The 24,791-nt window shown below is 39.4% G+C and overlaps 1 pseudogene; it reads left to right on the forward strand.

Moving 5' to 3' along the window:
- Positions 1 to 6,464: 6,464 nt before the first annotated feature.
- Positions 6,465 to 6,583, forward strand: LOC118603614 (annotated as a pseudogene).
- The last annotated feature ends 18,208 nt before the right edge of the window (positions 6,584 to 24,791 follow it).

Genomic DNA, 24,791 nt, shown 5'->3' on the forward strand with positions numbered 1-24,791 from the left:
ATAAAATTGATACTAGCAGCATAGGGGTTCTGCTATAAAGAAAGCTTAAATATATGGCACTGGGCTTTAAAACTAAACAGTAGGTGAAGGCTAGAAAAATGGCAACTTGTATAATATAGTGGTTAAACTGCATCCTGCAGTATTACAATCACAGAACGAGCTCACGCTGGTCCAATCCTACTTCTAACAAGACTCAGAATCAAAGTTTACCCCATTTACAAGAAATACTTGAGAACCTTTAACTGTTCCTTTCCTCACAGAACAAAAAGACAGGGACATCACTGGAACCAGAACATATACACTCTCAGAAGTGAAGGGTCCATTGTCCAAGAAGATCTGGTGCTGGAACCCCTTAAAACCTGCCCCAAACTATGAATGGGGGAGACAGATTTGAGCCTTGCTTCCTGTCTCCTTGCCAGCTGAATTCCCCAATAAAAGCTCTTTCTTTTCTCAAAAGCTGGTGCCATAGCATTGGCTTCTTTGTGCACGGGCCAGTGAGCCTTTGCTTGGTAACAGTAATTTGGAAGATAGAAAATCTATCTAATGAAAATGTATCTAATGAACTTGGGAAGAATGTTGAAAACATGGATTGACTTCTTTCCTTGTATATCAGAAGATCTTATAAAAAAGAGACAAACTTTGAAAATTACTGATTAATTTGCACTCAGAGTTTAGAAGAAATGTAAATAAAACAACTTATTATTCCAGACTCTGCCTAGTGAAATTTCTCAAATTGAAATATAACCCAGACCAAATAAAATTACAGCACAGGCCAAATACAGCATGGGGGAGCTCAGGATTAAGGTCATATCAAGGGTATAGCATCTTCTGTTAGGACCTTTACAAGAATTAAAGTGGTACCAGTAGAGCCTCTCACCTGGACAAATTCTGAGGATCTTAAAGACATGGTCTCCATGGGAACCACAGAAATGCACCTTTCATGTCTCCCACCATAGCAGGATACAGTAATTGAAAAGCCCAGCTACCACACTCTAAACTCCATCTCTACTTTCATCTGAGACCATACTTCCCATGGGATGTTCCCAGCCAGTGACAGAGTATGGCCAAGATTCTAAGCAGACTTGCACCTAGAAGACGTGGAACACCTCTAACAAGTCTACTTTGGCTTGAAGACTTCCCTGTGGTCTTGCCAAACCCTCTTAAAACTTTTTACTGAAGGCTAACATGCTTCCACCAACCTTCCTTCCTTTCCTTCACCTTCAACCAGAGACAGACCTATATTACAGGCTGACAGCTCTCCCAGTCTCCCACAGCTCCCTATCTGTTTTCTCTCATCCTATCTCGCCATCTCCTTCTCAGAGTGGGCCTAGGAGTGATCAGAAAAAATGATGATATTTGGGATTCCATTCCCCCTACCACCACCGCCATCCTTGTTGGTAGATGAGGCAGAGAGTTGCTGGCACAAGATGGTGGCTCAAATTGCTAAAGATTTCACCAGTGGTACCCTGGGGAATATACCAGTGAAGAGGAATACTGCAACATTTTTTAAATATGGGAATAACAATACCTACAAAAACAGCAGATTTGGCTAATTACTGATAAGTTATCTAGATGCCCTTCAAAAGGACAGAGACTGAGAGCCATTGACAATTAAAGACTAAATGTGAGATTTATAGGGAGGGAGGCCGTCATCTCTTGCAGTGGCAGAACAAATACAGCTAAGTGGCAAGCTCAATATCTAACTGTTAAAGTCATAGAGCTCCAGAAACATCTAAATACTCAGCAAATGTATGTCTCTTACACAAAAGAGAGAGCCCTAGTGAGAAAAACCTGGGATCTTAAGTTATGGGTACAGGATCTTCCTAGTGGAAGACATCAAGTCTGAAGACTTCCCATTCCTCCAGAGCCTCTGTACTTGCAGAGATGGCCCACCCTTTCCTAGTAAGAGCTAACACTTTAGTGATGGACATCAATCACTACGAGACCCTCTCCCTGACAAGGTAAAAGGTGGCCCCATTAGAAGCTGACCTCATGCCCTCTCCTGGCCGCTAGGCCAATAACTAGATTTTAAAGCCATAACAACCCAACTGGGCATGCTGTGCCTGATAGAAGAGGAAAGAGACTATACTCTGAAAGAATTGCAAGAATTAGTCTGCATGTACTATGACAAAACAAGGGGAGTACTCCTAGGATTGGGTTTAAAGGCACTTGATCAAAGTACCCAGAAGGTGAGACTGGGTAAACAAATATTAATTGACTTCAGGGCACTTCCTCTGATTAATGAATTTAACACTCTAGGAAGGACCCCAGGATATGTGGCAAACAGCTGCTGGGCTGATTCTTAAAACTCTGGAAAAGCCACGGCCACTCAGGAATTGGAGTGCTCTAGTTGCCCTGGCAGATGGGAGAGGAAGCATGATGGACTGAGGGAAGTGGGTGTGCTGGAGTAAATAGAGTATTTGAGACGAGAAGGCTCACCAGGGCATTATGTTCCCGAGGAGGGGCCCAAACATCATTCTTCTTCTAAGCCAGCAATCACCAAGAAAATTGGTGGGGGCCAGGGTTGCCAAATTTAGCAAATAAACTATAAGGTTTCCAGTTAAATTTGATGTTAAGAAAGACAGTCACAAAACTGGGCTTATTAATATCCAAAGGAATAATAGAGTTCCAAAGAAATAGAGGCATGCGTTATCATAATCTATAATCCAAAAAAAGACACAATTAGAGGAGCAGAAGACTGAAGGCAGACCCCACCTCAAATAAAAAAATACAATTCTTTACTCACTTCCCAGACCTGACCAGAAGCAGTGACTGGACAGACAACTGGATTCCTAGGAGGAAAGACCTTAAAACACAGGGCAAATACATACCAAGTAATTCCCCAAAGCCTCCTACAGCCATTTGCTCAGGTCACTATATATCAGGGATAGGTAAACAACTGGAATTTTCCGGAACAATTGAACATAGGGTCTAAGTTGACATCGATATCCAGAGGCTCAAAGCATCATAACGCCTCTTCTGTTGCAACTAAGGCCCCTAGAGTCAGGTAATAAACCTAGTTCTGGCTGATGCTGAACTTACAGAGCGTCCATTGGGTCCACACACTCTATTCACACAGTCCCTGAGAATATCCCTGGAATTAATTTACTTAGCAGTTGGAGTAACCCCCACATGGAACCTCTGGCTTAATGGGATAAGAGGTATCATAGTAGAAAAGGCTAACTGAAAACCTCCCCCCTCCCCAGCAAAAGTATCATTTCCCTAGGGGGATGGCAGGATGAGTGTCACCATTAATAACCTATAAGATGCTGGGTCTATAATCTCTATAATATCTCCATTTAGTTTGTTAATCTGGCTGCAGCAGAAACCAAAAGAAAATAACCTGGAAGACTATACAATACTTCAGGCTTAAATGTGTAGCAGGCTCAACTGCAGCTATGTACAAAGTGACTGTATTGCTAGAGCAGATTAACAAGGCCTCAGGACACATGATCATTGATTTCGCAAATGTATTCCTTTCTATTACAATTTAAAAAGTGAATCAGAAACAGTTTGCATTTGTGTGAGGCAGAAAACAATATTCCTTTACAGATTTACTAGCATGGGGCTCCGTTAATATAGTCACAACATAGTCCAAAGGGATCTGACTGCGTAGACAGCCCACAGAATATCACACTGATCCATTACATCAGCAACCTCATGCTTCCTGGAAAGGATAGGCAAGTGGCTTTGGAAAGACAAATGCACTCCAGCGGTGGCTTATAAATTCTGTGAAGATTCAGGTATCAGCCACTTTAAGTTTCTGAGGGTTCAATATTTAAGAGGTTCCCAGAGAAAAAGAGGAATTGCTGCATCTCACATCTCTACCATGAAGAAGGAAGTGTAGTGCCTAGGAGGCTTCTTTGGGTTCTGGATGCAACACATTCCACACCTAGAAATATTGCCCTCTCTTTACACTTGGTGACATGAGAGGCTGCCAGCCTTGAGAGGGATCCAGAGCAGGAGAGGTTTCTGTCGCAGTAGGTCCAGGTCATGGTGCTAAAAGCCTTAACATGTGGGCCATATGATCTGGCAGACTCTGTGGTGTGGTCATATTGGTGTTGGGAAAAGATGTGGCATGATAGAGATACTGGTGAGCCCCAGTGGGAAAATCGTAATGCAGGCCTTTGGGCTCCTGAAGCAGGCTATGCTGCCTGCAGGAAGTATTTATAAATCATCTGAGCACAGTTCTCAGCATATTACTGGGCCCTGGTAGAGACAGAATACTTGACCATAGGACACCAGGAGATCACACATTCAGAACTATGCTTTGTATGCTGTGCTCTTTCAGACCTACCAAGTCATACCGCTGATACTCCAAGAGACACTCCACCTAAAATGGAAAGGAATTTCTGGGATTGAGCTTGAATAGGACCAAAAGGCATGAGTAAGGTGCATGAGCAGGTGACCCAGATTCCATGTCACCAACCATAATTGCTTCAGTGCTCCAACTCCTCTTGCAGCTCTCACTGTATGACTGTATGGCTTCTCATAAAATCAGCTAAAAAAAGAAAGAAAAATCCTTGGTCATTGCAACAGGCTGAAAATGGGCCCATAAAAATATGCAGGTTTGAATTCCTGGAACCTGTAAATGCTATCTTTTTCTTTCCAGCTTTATTGAGATATACTCGACAAATAAAATGGTAATGTATTTAAAGTATACAATGTAATGAATATATACTATATACATTGTGAAATGATCCCCACAATCAAGTTAACACATCCATCGCCTCAGTTATCTGTTTTTTGTAAGAATATTTAAGATCTATTCTCTTAGCAAATTTCAAGTGTATAATATAACAACAGCATTAACTATAGTCATCACACTATTAGATCCCTAAAACTTATCCATCTTAAAATTGAAAGTTTGTACCATTTGACTAACCTCTCCTCATTTCATTCCCAACCCCCAGCCTCTTGGCAACCACTATTCGGTAAATTAAGTCTACCTTATATGGCAAAATAGACATTGCAGATATGATTAAGGATTTTGAGATGGGGGGATTATCTTGAATTTCTGGATGGGCCCTAACTGTGAACATAACTGTCCTTCTAATAGGAAGGCAGAGAAGATTTACCCAGGTGAAGAAGGCAATGCGCCCACTGAAGCAGGATGCTCTGCTGCTGGCTTTGAAGATGAATGAAGAGACCCCAAGCAAGGAATGCAAGGAATGCAACATTAGAAGCTGGAAAAGACCAGAAAACAGATTCTCCACTGGAGCCTCCAAAAGAGACGCATCACTGCCAACACCTTGATGTTAGCCCAGTGAGACTCATTTCAGACTTCTGAGTGTCAAAACAAGAGAATGAATCTGTACTGGTTTAAGCCACTAGGTTTGTGGTAATTTGTTAAAAAGCCATGAGAGACACTAATACAATATCATCTCACTTGTCCTTGGATCCCACCACCATATTGTGACGAAGCCCAGGCCACTCAAGGGCTACACGTGGGGGTTTCTGCTGACAGTCCCAGCTAAGCATCAATGCCAGATACATGAGTAAAGGATACTTTACGTGATTTCAGCCCCAGGCTTCCAGGTTTTCCGATGAGGTTCCAGACATCATAAAATGAAAACAACTTGCTCTGCCATACCCTGTCCAAGGTCTTGACCCATAAAAACCAAAGTTAATTACAATTGTCATTCTGAGCTAGATAATATTTAGTTAGTTTGTGGGTAATTTGACATATAACTAATTAGTATATAATTAATAAATTATTATTAAAATTTGATCCTATGGAAATAATCAAAAATCAGACAAAACCTTGGAAACAGCTTAAATGCCCAGTCGAATGGCAGCTAAATGAATTTTGATACTCCAATTATGGAATATTATACATCCAGTAATAACGCATTTTGATAAATGGTTCGTGATAGGAAAGGTCCTATTTTTAGTACATTCATAGCTGAAAACACCTATATATTGACTTTTTAAAAAGCCAGCAGTGTAAAAGAGTGCTTATTTCCCTGTATTCTCACTAATGCGATTTTTCTTTTTTGCCAGTGTAATTGATAAAATCGTACTTTATCTTTTATGTCATATTTTTATTACTGCGAGGTTAAAGACTTACCCAAATGTATATAAGCTTTGTGCATATCTCCTCTTTTGAATTGACTGTTCATGATTTTTCCCATCTCTATTGCAGCATTCATTGTTTTTCTTATTGATTTACAAAAATTTTTATGTTCAAGATACCATTCCTTTGTATATTGCAAAATTTCCCCAGTTTTGTCATTCACTCTTTTATTTTGTTTCTAGTATTCCTCCTGCCTTTTAATTAAACTCAAATTTGAGGTTGGGATGGGCTTCTGAAAGGAAGTAAAGGTTGAACAGGGCTCTGAAGGCTATAGAGGCTTTGGTTTGATAAAAGAAACTAGTACAGGGAGGAGGCCAAGTGGAAGGTGAAATAAGCCAGATAACACAGATCCTCAGAAAACCATCAGAATAGAACATAAAAAAGGACAGTTTATGGCCATGCTATCCTGAAAAAGCCCAATCCTGTCTGATCTTGGAAGCTAAGCAGGGTCGGGCCTGTTTAGTACTTGGAAGGGAGACCAACTTGGAACACCGGGTGCCGTAGGTGTAAAAAATGAAAAATAAGGGATTATAAGATGAGAAAGTCCTTGAAATCTGTGAGGTCAACCAAGGGTTGCCTCATCTAAAAAAAAAAAAATTTAAAAGAAAGAAAGAAAAATAATGAAAAAGAAAGGACAAGTCTATTCCATTCATCTTGTTTTCACTGCCCGTTTTTCCTTATGCTTTCTGCCCAATTTCTTTACAGGAAAAGTGATCTAGGCCTAATTTTTCTGGCCCATTTGGTCTGTATGCTAGAATCTGTAAGCCCTTAAATCCTGTGCCATGGGGAGATGCCCAAATAAACAGGGGTCCCTGAGAGATGAGGTCTGTCCCCTGACGGCTTTGAGAAAGCTTTCCTTAATAGACATAGCCTGTGCTCCCTCCTTTTCCTTCCATCCAGGTTCAGACATTGAGTTCTCTGGCACCAGTGCCTCTTAAATATTTGCAGAATGCTCTCCCACGCCCCTCAGTTGGTGCTAAGGTCAATCCAGCAAGTTCTGCTCCTTAAGGTCTTCTCATAAATTATTCTCTCCCTTCCCCTTCAATGCTTCAGTGACTCTTCCCACCCATGGCTGTGGAGACTTTTCGAAGCTCACCGCCTCCTTCTATTCTCCAGGGAAGAACCTATTCCCACGACTGGCCTCTGAGAAACCAAGGCTGCAAAGCCCTTCTTTTGGAGCTCTGATACCACTTCTCTACATCCAAATAGAGCAGCAGAGTGAGCTCACCGGATGCCCTGATGTCACCCTCTTGGCTCCAGAGATGTCTAATCCCGGACACAGGGAGTGGGAATGGCCTTATCGTTAGGCATGGGGCAGGGTGTCAGGATGCCTGGGTTACATTTTTGGCTCAGCTTGCAATTTGCACAAGTCACTGACACTTTCCTGCTGGGACATGACTTCCCTAACCACACACTGTCCAGCCCTTGGGCTTCTTATAATAAAGACTAAATGGGCAATTCATCCATGGTGTCCAGGCATAAGGCAGCATGATGAAGGAGCTGATCTCAAGGATGAACTTGATCATGGCAATCTCCATCATGTGGTCATCTCTTTCCTGATGATCACTTTTCTTTGAGATTGATTTTCTCTGATCCTAGAGTCCTCTGTAGAAAACAACTATGAGATGATAGAATGAATTAAATAAGTCTTAAGCTCTGAACTGATCTCACCCAGAACTAACCTTAATTCACACCTACTCTTTGCCAAATTGTCCTGCTGAAACTGTACAAAAGTAGAGATCATGTCTAGGTTAGAGATGAAAAACACAGTCCAGAAAAATTCAGTAATTTACCCAATGTCACACATTAGAAGCAGCGGAGCAAGGCTTCCAGAGCACTTCTCTCCAAACTACTCTGACCTCAGAAGGTACAAGAGACAACCAGCAAACAATAGGTGTACATTTTGGAAGGTGAATGGGAAGCTATTTGACTTGGAGTTTTTTGCCATGTTTCTGTAACCTACTTTATAGACCTCTTTGCACCCTATTTTCACTTGGTATTATGAGGATACAGAAACAAAAATAGATTAAACCATTTTGACTTTTATTATGTGTCTAGAATCATTATGCTTGAGATGCAATGAGAGACTACTTATTGATATGGCTCAATCAATCTGTTAGTTGGTCTATGTGTTTTTACCTATTTTACATATTTGATCAAGTCCAATGGATAAAACTAAACCTTTCAGATAAAGAGAGTCGCAGTAGCCAAGAGGTAAAAGACAAACCATAATTACTAAAGGTATCCAAAGAGAGGGGTGGGGTCGGTATCACTGAGAGATGGAATAAATGGGAAGGAAAGCAGAGTCTCTGCCCCACAGCAGCCCTCAGTCTTCTAAAACTATGGTCTCTGAATCTCCCTCTGACATAAGGAGCCCTCAGTATCTGCCTACAGTCTGATGATTGATACAAGGGTCTTTCCACTCTCCTGGTGCCACAGCCTTGAGCCTAGAGCCACCCCAGCCTGGCCCTAGGGCCAAGGCTGTTCATTAACCCCTCAGGCCCCTGACTGTGAATAACAAGAGTTCCTTTGTTACTATCACACTAGGATCTTTTATTCTCCCTAAGACCCAGGAGCTTCTGTGTGAACAGGGCCCGCCTCCCTTTGCAAGATACTTTGATCTTCCTCCCATTTGAAATCTTCCTGGCTTTCCAACACACTCCCAGACAATCAGCTTCTTTTCTTTTCAATAACCAAGCTGTTCTCTTTATTTGCCTTGGTTCTCTCCATACCTCTGACCAAGAAGAGTTCAAGGAGGCAGATCCCAAGAAAACAGTAGAAGCACCACGTTCAGTGTTTATTGGCTGGTGTGAATACGGAATGCCTTCCAAGGGCTCAAAACATTTATTGAAAGAATAAATAAGTGAATAAAGTACTAAGGGGAAGTGACAACAAAAGCCAGGAGAAAGGTATAATTTTCTATGGACAACTGATCAACTCTGAATTTCCAGAGTAGTCTTTGACTACATCCTCTCACATTTTCTGACTCTCCCATAGCCTATGGTTTAAGTCTCTCTCATATTCACCTTTTCTCTTTATTTTCTCCCCTACAACCTCAGTCCATAGCTGGTCTACATCTGGGGCCTCTTTAACTGGTCTCTCTGCTTCTCCTTTCATTCCCTTCCATTCGTCCTGTGTATACCACCAACTCAATTTTTATATAGTACCACTCTGACCATGTCCTAATGGTTGAAAAGCAGTCAAAGTTTTCCAGGGCTTAATGTACAAATGTCTTCTGTTTCATGCAAGGTCCTTGTGGTCTTTCAGTCTCTCTGTTATCACTTCCCTTGGATCATCAGAGTAAAGTAAAAAGTATACTAAATAAGAGGTCATGGGCCTAGGACCTAATCCCCAGTTTGTTCTTTAGAGCCATTAACCTTGGGCAGGACACTTAAGTTTTGTGGGCCTAATATTCTCAATGGTAAAATGAAGAGACTGAGTCTGATGATCTCTGAAGTTATTTCCCAATTCTAACATTCTGTGATCCCAAGAAACTTATTACCACTTCTGCCAAATTATTGCTGAATCACAAATATTCCTCTTAACTTTGCTCTTATGAACTTATCTTTTCCCTACTTAGAATGATCTTTCTCTCTTCCCATCCAAATCACACACATCCCCATGGCCCTCCTGAAATTCCAGCATATCTGAAAGCTTCCCTGGCCCGTCAAGAATGAGATTTTTCCTTCTCCTGCCTCAATTCCCATCACATGAATAGTGCCTATCACACATACTCAATAACTGTTATTACTCAATGTGGACATGCCTTATTTGTCTGACTACATGGTAAGCTCCATTTTGTAAGTTGTAGTGTCTCATACTGATGCAGGACAGGGCAAATTTCCCCGAGTTGGCGGGGAGACCAAACCCTGCACTGAGAGAAGAAGAGGGTCCTTTGGCAGAGAGTGTAGAAAGAATTCAACACACACGCCAAAGTTAGAGTCAAAAGGAAAGTTTATTACAAAAGAGGTAACATTCTGTGCAAAGTGTGGTCTCCTCTCAGAGGCAGAGAGTGAGAGGGATCAGAGTGTTCAAGAAATTCAGTTTATATATCATTCTTTAGTTCTCATTTCCTTTGATATGGATATACAGTAAACAAGGGGAAAGAGAAGAGTAAGTAGCCTGAAAGGCCTGCTAGCAGTTCCCAGACTTTAATCCATAGGTTCCCCATGGTTTTAGCCATAGGGAATGAATGATTTTACTAGTGTAGGGCAGCCACTTAAACACTCTGTTGTTCCTGTTTCCCCTTCCACAGGTGTGCAGAATGGGTTGTTAGCAATCCTAATGGAAACCTTCCTTTGTTCTGCAAGCGTCTTCCTGGCCTGGCTGCAGGGCTGATCAGCATATTGCAGTCTCTGAATGTAGCTTGATTAACCTTTTAATTCTCTTGCCTCCTCCCTGTATTAATACCCTCCAAACTCTTGTACAGAGCAGGCAAGAAGTTGGACCAGCAGTGGGGAAATCTGGGCTCTGGTGTTCAACAATCTTAAGCATTCCAGCTGTGTGGGTCTTCGTTTTCTCATCTGTAAAATGAGTACTTTGAGTCAGGATACTAACTCATCTCTGAGATTCCTCCCAGAGCTGACATTGTGTAATTTTCTTTTCTTTTCTTTTTTTTTTTTTTAGGGGGCGGGGGGACAGTTCTTAAAATTTATTTTTAATTATAGTCGATAAACAATAATATATTCATTTCAGGTGTACAGCATAATTATTCAACATTTATATACATCAGGCCTTACCTAGCACTTTACAAAATGATCACCACTATAAGTCTGATAACCATCTATCACTGTACATAGTTATAATATTATTGACTACATTCTCTGTGCTGTGTGTTACATCCCTATGACTTATTTTATTACAATTTTCTAAAAATGAAAGTCCAACTCTTCTTGGAATCTTGCTTTTCCTTTGATCTTTTCAAAGCCTTTTGTCTGGCTCTTGGGCTGAACAATAGAAGTGGGTGCTTTCAAGTAAGTTCCCTCAGTCTCTACCCCTAGCCTAGGCTACCTCTGGAATAAATCAGAATTCAGTAGTAAAAGGGGCCACAAACAGATTTCCAGATTCTCTCATCTAGATGAATTATTTTCCAGAAGCATACTAGTTTTCCCCAGGAAAGACTGGCTGTTTGGCTTTGAAAGTGTTCTCACTGTATACCTTACCCTTAAAATAGTTTGCGACCACCCACAACTTTAATGCCAGCATCCTAATGACAAGACTGGAATAAATCCCAGAGTGTTCCCCTTTGTAAATGTATTCTTACACAGAAACTTGTATTTTGTTCCTGCTGATATTTAGGAAAAATAATTATTTCTACAGCTATTGGTTTTAATTAGATCTGGGAAGATGCTGTGGAGCTTTAAAATAAAAGACTTACATCTTTATCTAGAAAATGGAAGAAAACTGAACTGTCACAATGATAAATTTCACCTGCTCTTGGGACTGTCACAATAATTACTAAAGGATTGGTAAACTTATTCTCATTCTCTTACTTGGTACAACATATTCACACAGACACCACACCTCACCACACCCCATTAATGGCTTCTTCATCATATCATTTTAGGCAAGACACTACACTGTGTTAAGATTTTAAAATATTAGTAAAATGTGCTGCAGGAGAAAAGGCAATGAAATATAAGAGGAATATCTATGCTAAATGTTTAGTTCTGCCTTGAGTCATCTGTCCCTACTCCTTGGCTCTCTAAGCAATAACAACAGCTATCACTCATTCATTACTTAAGAAGAGCCAGGAACCAGAAATAGAGCTTCAATGCACGCATCTCTCCTTTCACTGTTATTATCCACTTCCAGATATGGGAACTGTTATTATCTACTTCCAGATATGAGAACTGAGGTTTAGGGAAAGCTAAGAGCTCAATCTCACAGAATAAGTAGCAGAGCCAGAAGTCAAATCGAGCTCTCTTTTTGGCCTCACAGGGTGTCCCAATCCATTTTACTTGTTTGGATAAGTATGGATGGCTAGGATCACCCTAAGCTTGTCTTAAGTAGTTTCTCCACTGTACCTGGGAACTTAGCAAGAAACTTTAGCCAAGATTCCTCAAGGCCACTTAGGAATATGAAGTTTGATTCTTTTCTTGATTTAGGGGAAAAGATCATTGCCCATCGCTAATATCCACCTATTCCCACTTCCCTGCTTGGTCCCCATACTGAAAAGGAAACACAGCACTGGTTATCTAGGGTGGAATGAGAAACTGAGCCCAGGCCAGCAGGTTTAAATACCTCTGTCTATTTAGTATCCTGTGAAGTGATAAGGGAAGGTGTGGCTGGGAGAGAGGAGCTGAATCATCCCACCAAATGTTCTTTTGTCTGCAAATGAATGTGGCTATTAATATTGAAGGATCTTCCTCTTTCAGAAAGCAATGGAGCTCTTCACTGAATCACTGACTCCCTTTCAGACATCTCTTTCAACTGCCTGACCAGTCACATAATTGAGACTCCAGCTGTTGTTGTCTCTGGCCCAGCGATTGACACCCAAGCCAGTACAGAGATGGACCTGGTCCCACCACCCAAGGCTCTCTGTGATGCTCTGAGCTAACCTTTGATGAAGAAACCAGAAAACCAGAAGGATTTCATGAAGAATATCCTGGTGTAAAATGGACAGTTCTACTCTTTAGATGCCTCTAGGGTCCCACATTAATCCCCACCTGACCAAAAGTGGTCCCAAATTGAAACTTAAAGCTGAAGCAGAAGTTCATTAGTTCTTTCATGAGTGGGCTCTAAGGTCCTTGAATCATAGTTCTTAGTGTAATGAGAGTTATCGGTGCCGATAGCCAAGTGACACTTGTATTCTTATTCAACTATTATTCCTTGGGTGTGTTGCACCTTAGAAATCTTAGAAGGCTTGCTGGGAGTATGATTAGTGAGGCAGGATTGGGCATTCCTTGGTGCCTCCCTTGCCGCCATGTAATTAATATGGTATTATCTAGCAAATGCATGGGAAAATGTGGTTTTTAAGCCAAAAAAGCAATTCAGAAAAGTGAGGACATATTATAAATACTTTAATTCATTTATTTCACTCATATTTTCCTTCTTTATGTAGTGAGAAAAGCCTATATCTAAGTAAGTCTAAAAGAGCATTTTTAATAGGATAAAGTAAAAATTCTAAGTAATTGAAGCAGGGGAAATCCCTTAATTCATAGTTCAGCCCCAAATCACACAGCCGGTCAAATAGCAAAGCCAAGATAGGAATCAAGGACTCTTGTCCCCAGTCCCAAGATCTTTTTGTTGTGGTCCACAGTCCACTATGGGCCAACACTGTGTGTCCACATCAGGTGTCTCTCAAATGCAACCATCTTTTTGAATCTCTACTGGAAGCCCACCCACTCTGTTGGACCCAACCCTCGGCAAAGGGGAAAATGAATTTCAATGAATGCATCTGCTTCCAGAGCCAAGTACTCTCCTTTTTCCTTCTCCAGCAACCACTCAGGATGACTGAAGAAAAGTTACCGAGCTGGCATGTGCACTGCAAGGAACCCAGCTTAACCATTAGAGCCTGTGGCCCTCAGTTCCTACCCCCTTCCCTAGGAAGGTGGGTGTTATGAGCCACATTGGAACTTGAAAGTGGGAGCAGTTCTCACCTGGGCAAAAAGATAGCAAAGAAGAGTGAGGACAGAAAGTGCTTATGTCTAAAACTGCTAGAACGCCTTCAAGACAGGGAAGGAAACTTAAAAGATCTCCAGGGTGGGTGTGAAGGAGTGTTAGGACTTCAGCTGAGGTCAGGGCTTGAGATTTGCAATCCCCTCACCACTCAGACATTGACCCAAAGCTGTGGCTATAACTGGTATCTTCAAACTTGCCTTCGATGAGCTGCTGTCATGGAAATCTTTAGAAATCATAACCAATTTTTTTGGTGGCTTAAGGACAGATATTTCTTTTGAGCCTTGCAATTGTCCGGAAAAACCAGTTTTACGTTAGAAAATTTTGGTTGTCAGAGTGAAGAAGTGAGGAAACTTGCTCATTGTTCAGAGAACCTGGTAATAAAACTCAAAGCCCTGGGAAATAGCATAGAAGAAGGATCGTGAATTTTGCAAATAATCCCAAAAGCTAGTCCTAGATTCACCATTAATTTACCACACGGCATTGAAAAAATTTAAATGCCCTGAACCTCAGTTTCCTCATTTGCATGTGGAGATAAAAATAAACACTGTGAAGGAGTGAAGGAGTGTTGGAGACAAAAGGAAATAATGTACCTGAAGTATTTGGCTCATAGCAGGCGCTCCCAAAATATTTGTTCTTTTTTCAAAACCGTGAAGATCTCACCAGTGTTATGTTTGAAAACATCTTTTTAAACAATGAAACCCTTGTGTAATTGTCAGGCACTTTGCCTTAGAAGCTGTGAAATCTGCAGGATGTAATCAGATATCATTTTAATAACTGTATAAGTTATGTGGTCCTACTGGTCACAAACAATATGGGAGAAGATCAAAAACTCTGTCAGTGTCAAAGGTCAATGGAGCTAGATGGAAAAGAAATTAATAAATCCGAGACAAAGGAAATCAAAATTAAGTCAGGTTATGTAGAAGCCTAAGTTGGTTTCAGACTTCCATGACTCCCCTGGGGTAGGGCTAAGTGATATAAAATGAATGAAAGCAAGGGTATAGAGCACACATTTCACAAACAGGGCAGATATGGTAAGTAGCCATGTGGTCATACCACCTTGCCCGATCTTGTGTACAAGACCGACCACGCATAACATCATGAAGTTACTGGCATGAACTACAAAGAGGGCTGATAAGAATCCAGGATAAAGCCCTAGCTAAAATCTGTGAATTCTCTCAAATTTTGTGGGATGGCATTATTGTTTACTTAATGGGTAAAATTCTTTTAACTCTGGGAAAATTTAGAATTAAGAATAGAAATGTTAAAGAGAACCAAACTGACAACATTAATATTTATGTGTTAAGTATAAATCTGTGCCTATTTGGTAGTATAAGTAGTATTTGTAATATTCAAGAGAACTTGCTTGAACTATTATAAAATATACCATTTAACTCTAAATGTGTGATTAATTGATTTAGACTTGTATATTTAAGTTTAATCTTTCTAAATTTATATACGGCATTGAAACAGTTAAGAGTACTGAAGGACTACCATACATATAAGTTTATTTTATTAAATTTTTAAGTTATTTAAGTTGAGAAGCCTTATTTTGTTAAGATATTGAAAGGCTCCAAAATGAGATTAAAATATTCAACTTATAAATGCAGTTTAAAACTTAGAGGCATTTAAGTCTATAAATGGGCCCAATTATTAATCAAAGAGCTCTTTATAAGTAGTTGAAAACATTTGATAAACTTAGAATAATAAGATTTATAAATTGAACTCTAAGGTAAAACTAGGTTTTTTAATATATAACTTTAATAAATTAAATGTTAACTTTTAAAAAGAAAACTCAATAATATTTTCTATATATAAAATCTATTAGAGGAGCTGCCATTTGGGAAAAAATAAAATCAAGAAAGAATTTACAATAAATAAAGCAGATATTCTAAGTGATAGAGGGAAGGAGGCTGGATTCAGCTTACTGGTCTACTTCTCAGCTTCTGTCTCAATCAAAGACTGATGCAAATCTTACCACCACACCACTTCCTCCCCTGTTCACATTTGGCTCACTCTCTACCCAGTGAGGAAATGAACCGAGTAGCACCGGACAGGTCAAGGGGGAGAAATACTAAATAATGGAAAGATCATTGGCTTTAAATTAACACAGACCTGAGTTTGAATAACAATCTATGAGAGCTTAGAAAAAGTATATCTAAATTCTCTCAGGTTCAGTTTCCTCATTTCTAAAGTAAGAATTTTAAAATGCTCACACTGAGGGTTATTAAGAAAAGCGTATGTAATCCTGTATTTTTTCAACCATCACCACTAGCCACTGGGATATTGTTGTAAACAAAACATAGCCCTGCCCTCAGGAATAGAAAGTCATGATGCACATTTGAACAGTACACAACCAATAGCTGCTTTCCGTAGCTTACGTTCGAATGGAAGAAATCAACACAGTCATTGAAGTCAGAAAGAACTGCCTTAGTTAAGTGGCCATTCTACTTAACTTGCTGTGTAACTATGGGCTCCAAGGCTCAGTTTTCTCTGTTGTAAATCAAAAAAATTGACTTCAATACAGAGCAGTTGAGATCAAATGAAATGGTGTATGTGTGACATCTGGCATAGTGCCCAGCATGTATAGGAGAATCTTACCATGCCATATATTCCACGTACATATAGCAGGTTTCTCCTGGTGCCACTCTACTGCACAAGGACCCGAAGTGCAGGGATAACACCAGGTCAACATCTTGACAAACACTGGGGATAGGGAGAATTCTGGAATCACTACTGGCCAGGAAGCCTGGCATTCTCCCCTGTACCCATGGCCCTGACTGACCCTGAAGAACAGTCATTAGTCTGGAACAGATAAACCACCATCTGGTTCTATTCAAAGTTTCTCTCCCTTTCACCTCCTTGGAAGTTTATATAAAATGCTGCATCCATACCTGCCCACTATTTACCCCAGCTTTATGTCTTTCACAATTTCCTGGTGCAGCTATTGGCCTGTGAACCTCCAGTTTGCACTTCATTTTCCTAGACATCCACATAACTCTTTACCCACCAAGTTTAAGGGCCTTCTTTTGGCCTAATGGTGATGGATCATGAGGAGCGATATGATGGCTGGTCAGTCCAGAATTCCATCAGCAAGATACTCCCTATGAAAGATATGCTTCTTTAGAGCCCCCATTCCCGGGCACAAGCTTCTCATCCAAGTAACTACATTTTGAACCCTGGGACTCAGTGAACAAAATTCTCAGCAGTCGTTTGTGCCAGAAACAATTTGCCATGCTCCCTTGGGAGATAGCAAGGCTCCAAATCACGGAACTACTTGGACTGTGGCTAAAAGCTTTCCATTGTTTCCTCTCTCTTTCCCCCTCCTTATTTACAAAAGGAGTGATCCAATCACATTCTCAGAAAGGCTGCCCTGATAGCTAAACCCTCTGAACCAGGAAAATATTCCTCTGTCCAGAGAGACAGGCCTTACAATGGATATTTGCTTTGCTCTTTGCTTCTAATCACCCTTCTAGTAACTTTACCTGGAATTTCCTATGAGAAATCACCCTTCTCCACTCTCAATCCAGGTGCCTGCATGAAACAGACTCAATCCCAGCTTCCAGGGTGAGCCTGGCCAAAGAGAGTGTCTTAGTCAGCTCGAGATTCCATAGCAAACTACTAGAAACTGGGTGCCTTAAGCAAAGGGAATTTTCTTCTTATACTTCTGGAGACTGAGAAGTCCAAGATCAAGGTGCAGCAAGCCAATTCAGTTCTCAGTGAGGGCTCTTTCTCTGGCTTGCAGTCAGCTGCCTTCTTGCTATGTCCTCACATGGCAAAGAGAAGGAGGAAGCTCTCTGGACTCTTCTTATAAAGGCAGTAACCTCATAATGAGGGCATCTCTCTCGTGACCTCATCTAAACTTAACTGTATCCAAAAGGCCGCATTTCAAAATACCGTTACACCGGCAGTTAAGGCTTCAACATACGAGTTGTCTGTGGGGACATAATTCAGTGCACAGAAAAGAGCTTCACATTTCCCCAACCGTTGCCTGGTTTGGGAACAAATATGGAACACAAAGCCATTGAGACCAAGAAAGCACTTGCTCCTTCTCTGGCAGATGGAAACTTCAGAGGATGAGGCCTGAGCTATTAGCACGCATCTTGACGCCACACAGAGGACAAAAGAGGTGAGAAGAAGCAAAAGAGAGTGTCCTAAGGACACATGGCCTGAAGCCAGAACTACCTTATCCTTCTACATAATGTAAATTTCGTGAAGCAAAATAATCACGTTGGTTAGGCCAGTTTTAGTTAAGCTTTTATTAGTTGTAACCAATACGTCTTAATTTATGCAGACCTATACCAATTCATCCAGTGGTGTGCTGGAAAGAACTCACGAGAGCCAATTGTTAGAGCTTCAGGAATTAGACAACTGGATGTTAAACACAGTCATTATTAATAATTAAATTAAACAAACTTAAGATAAAATTAATTCTAATTTTTTAAAAGATAATAAATACTCAAAACCCACATTTTTAAAAGAAGTTTACAATTATTTGTGTTTTGAGGTTATTTTTGTCTATTGTGTCTTTACAATGGAAATGCTAGATAGTGCTGTGCTGATATACATCTCTTCCCAGCTTTGTATTCAGTGGCATCACTTTGGGAGCTTAAAACCAGCCAGAGCATGAGAATTCTCACAAAAATTGACACACACTGCAAATCAAGGCCTGACTTATTGGTTTGTTGATGGCCTACACTTAAGAAAGCGATGAGGAAAGTGTTAATAAAATGGATTAAATTCAAAAGTGCATCATTTCTGTAGTTGTTTGTGATCAGAACAAAAACTTGAGGAAATATACTTCTAGTATTTAAAAATTATTATTTGATTGAGCAAACAATATTTGTGGCCACTGCCATCACCTGGTACCACTGTGCTAGTCCTAGTAACTTGCAATGAACAGGACACAGCCTTGTGTTCAAGCGATTTGCTCAAGGCCAAGTATCAAAAGATACAGCAGTAAAAGACATTGAAGCTGCCATCAGAAAGTGTATAATTTAATTTTAAAGATAATCCCAACACTAGAAAATGTGGTAGTCTCTAAATCAGGAATGACAACTATCTGTTACACATGCCACTGCCTCCCTGTCTATACCTGTGTGAATAAGTGCAGGCACTCTGCCCTGAGCCAAGACGTGGTTCCAGCATCCTGCCCAGGAGAGCACTCCAGACACCCTCTGCAGCACATCTTATAAGTGCCATTACTCAGGAGTACAAACTACAGGACATCCCAGTTTAGAAGTTTAGAAAAGAGAAAATAACTGGAACTATAGCACTTAGGAAGGTTTTATAGAAAAGAAACTTGAAAATTGCCTTGAAGGATGACTAAGCAACTTGTTAGAAATACAAACTACTAGGCCTCACTCTAAATCTACTGTATTAGGAACTCTGAGGGTGGCCGCAGGAACCTTGCTTTAATAGGCCCTCCAGGTGCTTCTGATGTACACTGACATATGAGAGCCCCTGCTTCTTCTCCATCTGCTTGCTTTCACATGTCATACAAGTTGACCCTTAAAATTGCACTGTGCACTAGATAGGCAATCTAGAACATTTATCCTTCATATGTGGGTGGAAAGAACGATTCCAAGATATCACAGGACTCACCCAGGGTGACACTGCTGAAATGCAGCTAAGCCTGGGCTACAGCCAGGTCTCCAGGTGCCAGAGCAGTGTTATTTCCATCAGGCCTAAAATAAGAGAGTACAGTGAGAACATGACTCCCTCCAGCCCCCAGCCTCCCAATTTCTTCTCAAAGAGTTGGCCAGCCTTTTGACAATAGGCTGAGAATAAAAGGCCTGTGAGGACAATGACAACTGCCTGACAAAATGAAGGTGATAGGGTTTGGTGCCAGCCCCACCATGATCATACCTGCAAGGATGGAAAGTGGACTGCACTGCAGCCAGCACCACTCAGCCAGCCCAGAGATCCAAAAGCTTCAGCTCATCAGATGCCACAGCCCAGAGTTGGCTAATAACAAGAATGTGGAAACTCAGTCTCCAATGAAACTGAGGAACAGAGCCGCAATCCAAATCCTCGTGCCAAGCTCTCTTCAACAGAAACAACGAGGACTTAAAAAGGAACTATCTCCAATTCAAGGCCAGGCTGGCAGGTCAGCCTGGGGTAGTAGAAAAGGCATGGGGTTTGGAATTCAACATACCTGGGTTTGAAATCAATCCCGCTGTTAAGAGCTTTGCAAACTATGCTCCTTATCTCCTCCGAGATTATTTCTTCCTATGTAAAATGAGGATGCTAATACCCACAGGTTGTGAAGGTAAAGTGAAATAACATACGCAAAGGTCCTGGCAGAGGCCTCAGTCATTTCCTTCCTTCATTCTTCCCTTCGAGAGCCCTCTTACTCCATCTCCATAGATTTTAGGAAGGAGAAGCCAAAGTTGCTAATGAACCAGGCTAAAGGGAAATAACTCTGCTCAGAGCAGAAGATGACTTCTGAAAGGATCTTCTAGCAAAAGAGCATAAATCTGTCTTATGTTGAAACTATTTGTGGGCTGTTAGCTCTGTTAGAAGTGTGTCTCCTGGCTTCATTCAGCATTCAGCACTCACCATGGACAATAACGAGCTGCTCTGTAACTTATGCAATATTGGGCATGAAGAAATTCATCAGGGATTCTCCAGAATTCTCGAATTGTCTGAAATTAATTAATCAGTAATTCTCAGTAATAATCAGTAATTCTCCGGCAAACTAAACCCACAGGCCAAATCCATCCCAGCACCTACTTTTGTAAATAAAGTTTTATTGGAACACAGCCATGTTCATTCTTCTGCATATTATCTCTGGCTGCTTTCACACTGCAACAGCAAATTAGACTTCAAAGCCCCAAATATTTATTATCTGATCCTTTACAGAAAAGTTTACTGACCCCTACTCCAAAAGAAAGAATGGCTATATCTAACTGTTGTAGTTTGATCTCTCCAAGCAGTAAACTCTGAGAAAGAGTTTGGGGAACATCTCTGGGATCTACACCAGGAGTGCGCATAGGGAGAAGTCAGGCTGCAATGCAGGTCCAAAAAACTTGTCTTATTCCACAGGGAACTCTGAAGCAAACAGCTCCTTAGAGTTGTACAAAATTGGCCCAAATAGCTAGGCTTTTATACTCTACCTTGACCAGTCATTGGAAGTGGGGCACCTTCACCACCTTCCCAAAGGAGCTGACTGCTGGAGGCTGTCTATCAACAATACTCCCACCACCCAGGGAAGCAAATCCTTCCTCCCAGGGAATCTTGGCCGTACCTCATCATACCCACTCCTCCCTCCCAAACTTCTACCAGTTTTCCTCACCCCCCTTCTGAAGTGCACCTTCCTCTACACCACAGAGTCAATTGTTATCTGAGCCACCTGTGGATGTGGTGGGTGTAATCAGGGGCACACAAAAGTCAAAGTAGACACAGTGTTTTCAGAACAACAATTAAGGTATCACTTTCGGTGTATTCCCAATAATATTCTTGAAAATTGTATGTCCATAGACTTTATTGGTAATCATATATAGAGAAACAGGTGATAAATATGTGAATGCCATTCTAAGAAAAGTGGGCTTTCAATTACTGTCAGAATAACACCAAGGTTTTTTGTTTGTTCATTTATTTTGTTTTTTAGATCCCATATATAAATGAAATTATATAGTATTTGTCTTTCTTCATCTGACTTATTTCACTAACCATAATACCCTCTAGGTCAATCTGTGTTGTTGCAAATGGTAAGATTTTATTCTTTTGTATGGCTGGGTAATATTCCATTGTATATATGTACCACCTCTCTTTATCCATTCATCTATTGATAGACACTTTGGTTGCTTCCATATCTTGGCTATTGTAAACAATGTACAATAAACATAGGGATGCATATATCTCTTCAAATTAGTGTTTTGGATTTTCTTGAATAAAGACTCAGAAGTGGAATTGCTGGGTCATAAGGTAACTCTAGTTTTGATATTTTGAGAAATCTCTGTACTGTTTTCCATAGCAGCTACATCAATTTGCAATCCCACTAACACTGTACAGGGGTTTCCTTTACTTCACATCCTCACCAACGCTTGTTCATTGATTTATTGATGATGGCTATTCTGACAGGTGTGAGGTGATGTCTCATAGTGGTTTTATTTTGCATTTCTCTAATTAGTGACATTGAGCATCTTTTCATGTGTGTCTATTGGCCATTTTTATATCTTCAAAGAAATGTTTATTCAGGTCCTCTGCTCACTTTTTAATTGAATTGTTTGGTTTTTTTTATTGTTGAATTATATGAGTTCTTTATAAATTTTGGGTATTAACCCCTTATCAGATGTATCATTGGCAAATATCTTGTCCTATTCAGTAGATTGTCTTTTCATTTTATTGATTATTTCCTTAGCTGTGCAAAAACTTTTTAGTTTGATATAGTCCTATTTGTTATTTTTTTGTCTCCCTTGCCTGAGGATATATATCCAAAAAATATATATTAGTAATATATATAATCTCAAAGAGTTTGCTGCTTATGTTTTCTTCTAGGAATTTTATGATTTGGGGTCTTCAATTTTTGAGTTTATTCTTGTATATAATGTAAGAAAGTCCAGGTTTTTTTTGTATGTATCTGTTCAGTTTTCCCAAGACCATTTATTAAAAAGACTGTCTTTACCCCACTGTATATTCTTGCCTTCTTTGTCATAGATTAATTGACCACATATAGGTGTGAGTTTACGTCAGGGCTCTCTATTCTATTCCATTGATCTATGTGTCTGTTTTTATGCCAGTGCCATGCTATTTTGACTACTATAACCTTGTAGTACAATTTGATATTAGGCTATTCAGGGTCTTTTGTGATTCCATATGAATTGTAGGATTATTTGTTCTAGTTCTGTGAAAAATGCCTTTGTTATTTTAATAGGAATTGCACTGAATCTATAGATTGCTTTGAGGAGTATGGACATTTTAATGATGTTAATCCTTTCTATCAATGAGGATGGTATATGCTTCCATTTATTTGTATCTTCTTCAATTTCTTTCTTCAATGTCTAATAATTTTCAGAGTACAGGTCTTTTATCTCCTTGGTTAAATTAACTCCTAGGTATTTTATTTTTTTGTGCAATTATAATTGGGATGGTTTTCTTAATTTCTCTTTCTGATAGTTTGTTATTAGTGTATAAAAAGTGCAACTAATTTATGTGTATTAATTTTGTATCTTGCTACTTTACTAAATTCATTTATTATTTCTAATAGTTTTATGGTGAGATCCTTAGGGTTCTCTATACACAGTATCATGTCATCTGCCAATAATGACAATTTTACTTTTTTCTTTCCAATTTAGAAGGCTTTTATTTCTTTTTCTTGTCTGATTGCTGTAGCTAGGACTTCTAGTAGTATGTTGAATAAAAGTTGTTAAAGTGGACATCCTTGTCTTATTCTTGATCTTAAGAAAAGTGTTTTTAACTTTTCCCCATTGAGTATAATGTTAACCATGGGTTTTGTCATACATGACCTTTGTTTTGTTGAGGTACGTTTCCTCTATTCCTCTATTCCTGCTGAGGGTTTTTATTATAAATGGCTGCTGAATTTGTCAAATATCTTTTCTGCATCTATTGATGTGATCATAAAATTTTTATCTTTTGTTTTGTTTATGTGTTTATCACATTAATTGATTTGTGAATATTGAACCAAACTTGAACCCCAGGAATAAATTTCACTTGATAACGGTATATGAGCTTTTTAATGTATTGCTGAATTTAGTTTACTAATGTTTTGTTGAAGAGTTTTGCATCTGTGTTCATTAGGGTTATTGGCCTGTGATTTTCTTCTTCTGTAATGTTTTTGTCTGGTTTTGAAATCAGGATAATGCTAGCCTCACAAAATGAGCTTAGAAACATTCCATCCTCTTCAATATTTTGGAATAGTTTGAAAAGGAAAGGTATAAATTCTTCTTAGAATGTTTGGTAAAATTTACCTGTGAAGCCATCTATCCAGAACATTTATTTGTTTGGAGGTTTTTGATTATCGGTTAGATTTTGTTAGTAGTTATCAGTCTGTTCAGATTTTCTGTTTCTGCATGATTTAATCTCGAAAGAGTGTATGTTTCTAGAAATTAATCCACTTATTCCAGGTTGTCCAATTTGTTGGCATGTAATGTATTTTCTTATAATCTTTTGTATTTCTGTGTTGTCAGTTGTCACTTCTCATTTATTTCTGATTTTATTTATTTGGATCCTCTCTCTTTTTCTAAATAAGTCTGGTTAAAAGTTTGTCAACTTTATTTATCTTTTCAAAAATCAATTCTTGGTTTCATTAATCTTTTTTATTTTTTTATACTCTATTTCATTTATTTCCACTCTGATCTGTATTATTTCCCTCCTATTCACTTTGGGCTTTGTTTGTCCTCTTTTTCCTAGTTTCTTTTGGTAAAAGATTAAATTATTAAGTTGAGATTTTTCTTGTTTCTTTAGGTAGGTTTGTTCTGCTATGAATTTCCCTCTTAGAACTGCTTTCACTGTGTCCCAGAGATTTGGGGGTCATTGTGTTTTCATTTTCATTTGTCTCAAGGTAACTTTTGATTTATTTCTTGATCTCATTGTTTAGTAGCATGTTATTTAGCCACCATATGTTTGTGTATTTTTTAGTTTTCTTTTTGTACTTGATTTCTAGTTTCATGTTATTGTGATCAGAAAAGGCATTTGATATTATTTCAGTCTTAAATTTATTGAGACTTGTTTTCTGGCCTAACATGGTGTCTATTTTGAAAAATGTTCCATGTGCACTTGAAACAAATGTGTACTATGAGGCTTTTGGATAAAAGGTTCTAAAACTGTCAATTAAATCCATCTATGTTAATATGTCATTTACAGCAAATGTTTTGTTGTTGTTGTTGATTTTCTGTCTAGATATCTGTCCATTGATGTCAATGAGGTGCTAAAGTTCCCTACTATCGATCTCTCCCTTTATATTTGTCAATATTTGCCTTATATATTTTGCTACTCCTACATTGGATGCATAAATGTTTTCAGGGTTATATCCTCTTGTTGGATTGATCTCTTTATTATTATAAAATGTCCTTCTTTGTCTCTTGTTATAGCCTTTGTTTTAAAGTCTGTTTTGTCTAATGTAAGTATTGTT

Source organism: Rousettus aegyptiacus, unplaced genomic scaffold (assembly GCF_014176215.1).
Source record: "Rousettus aegyptiacus isolate mRouAeg1 unplaced genomic scaffold, mRouAeg1.p scaffold_m13_p_5, whole genome shotgun sequence".
Lineage (NCBI taxonomy): Eukaryota > Metazoa > Chordata > Mammalia > Chiroptera > Pteropodidae > Rousettus > Rousettus aegyptiacus.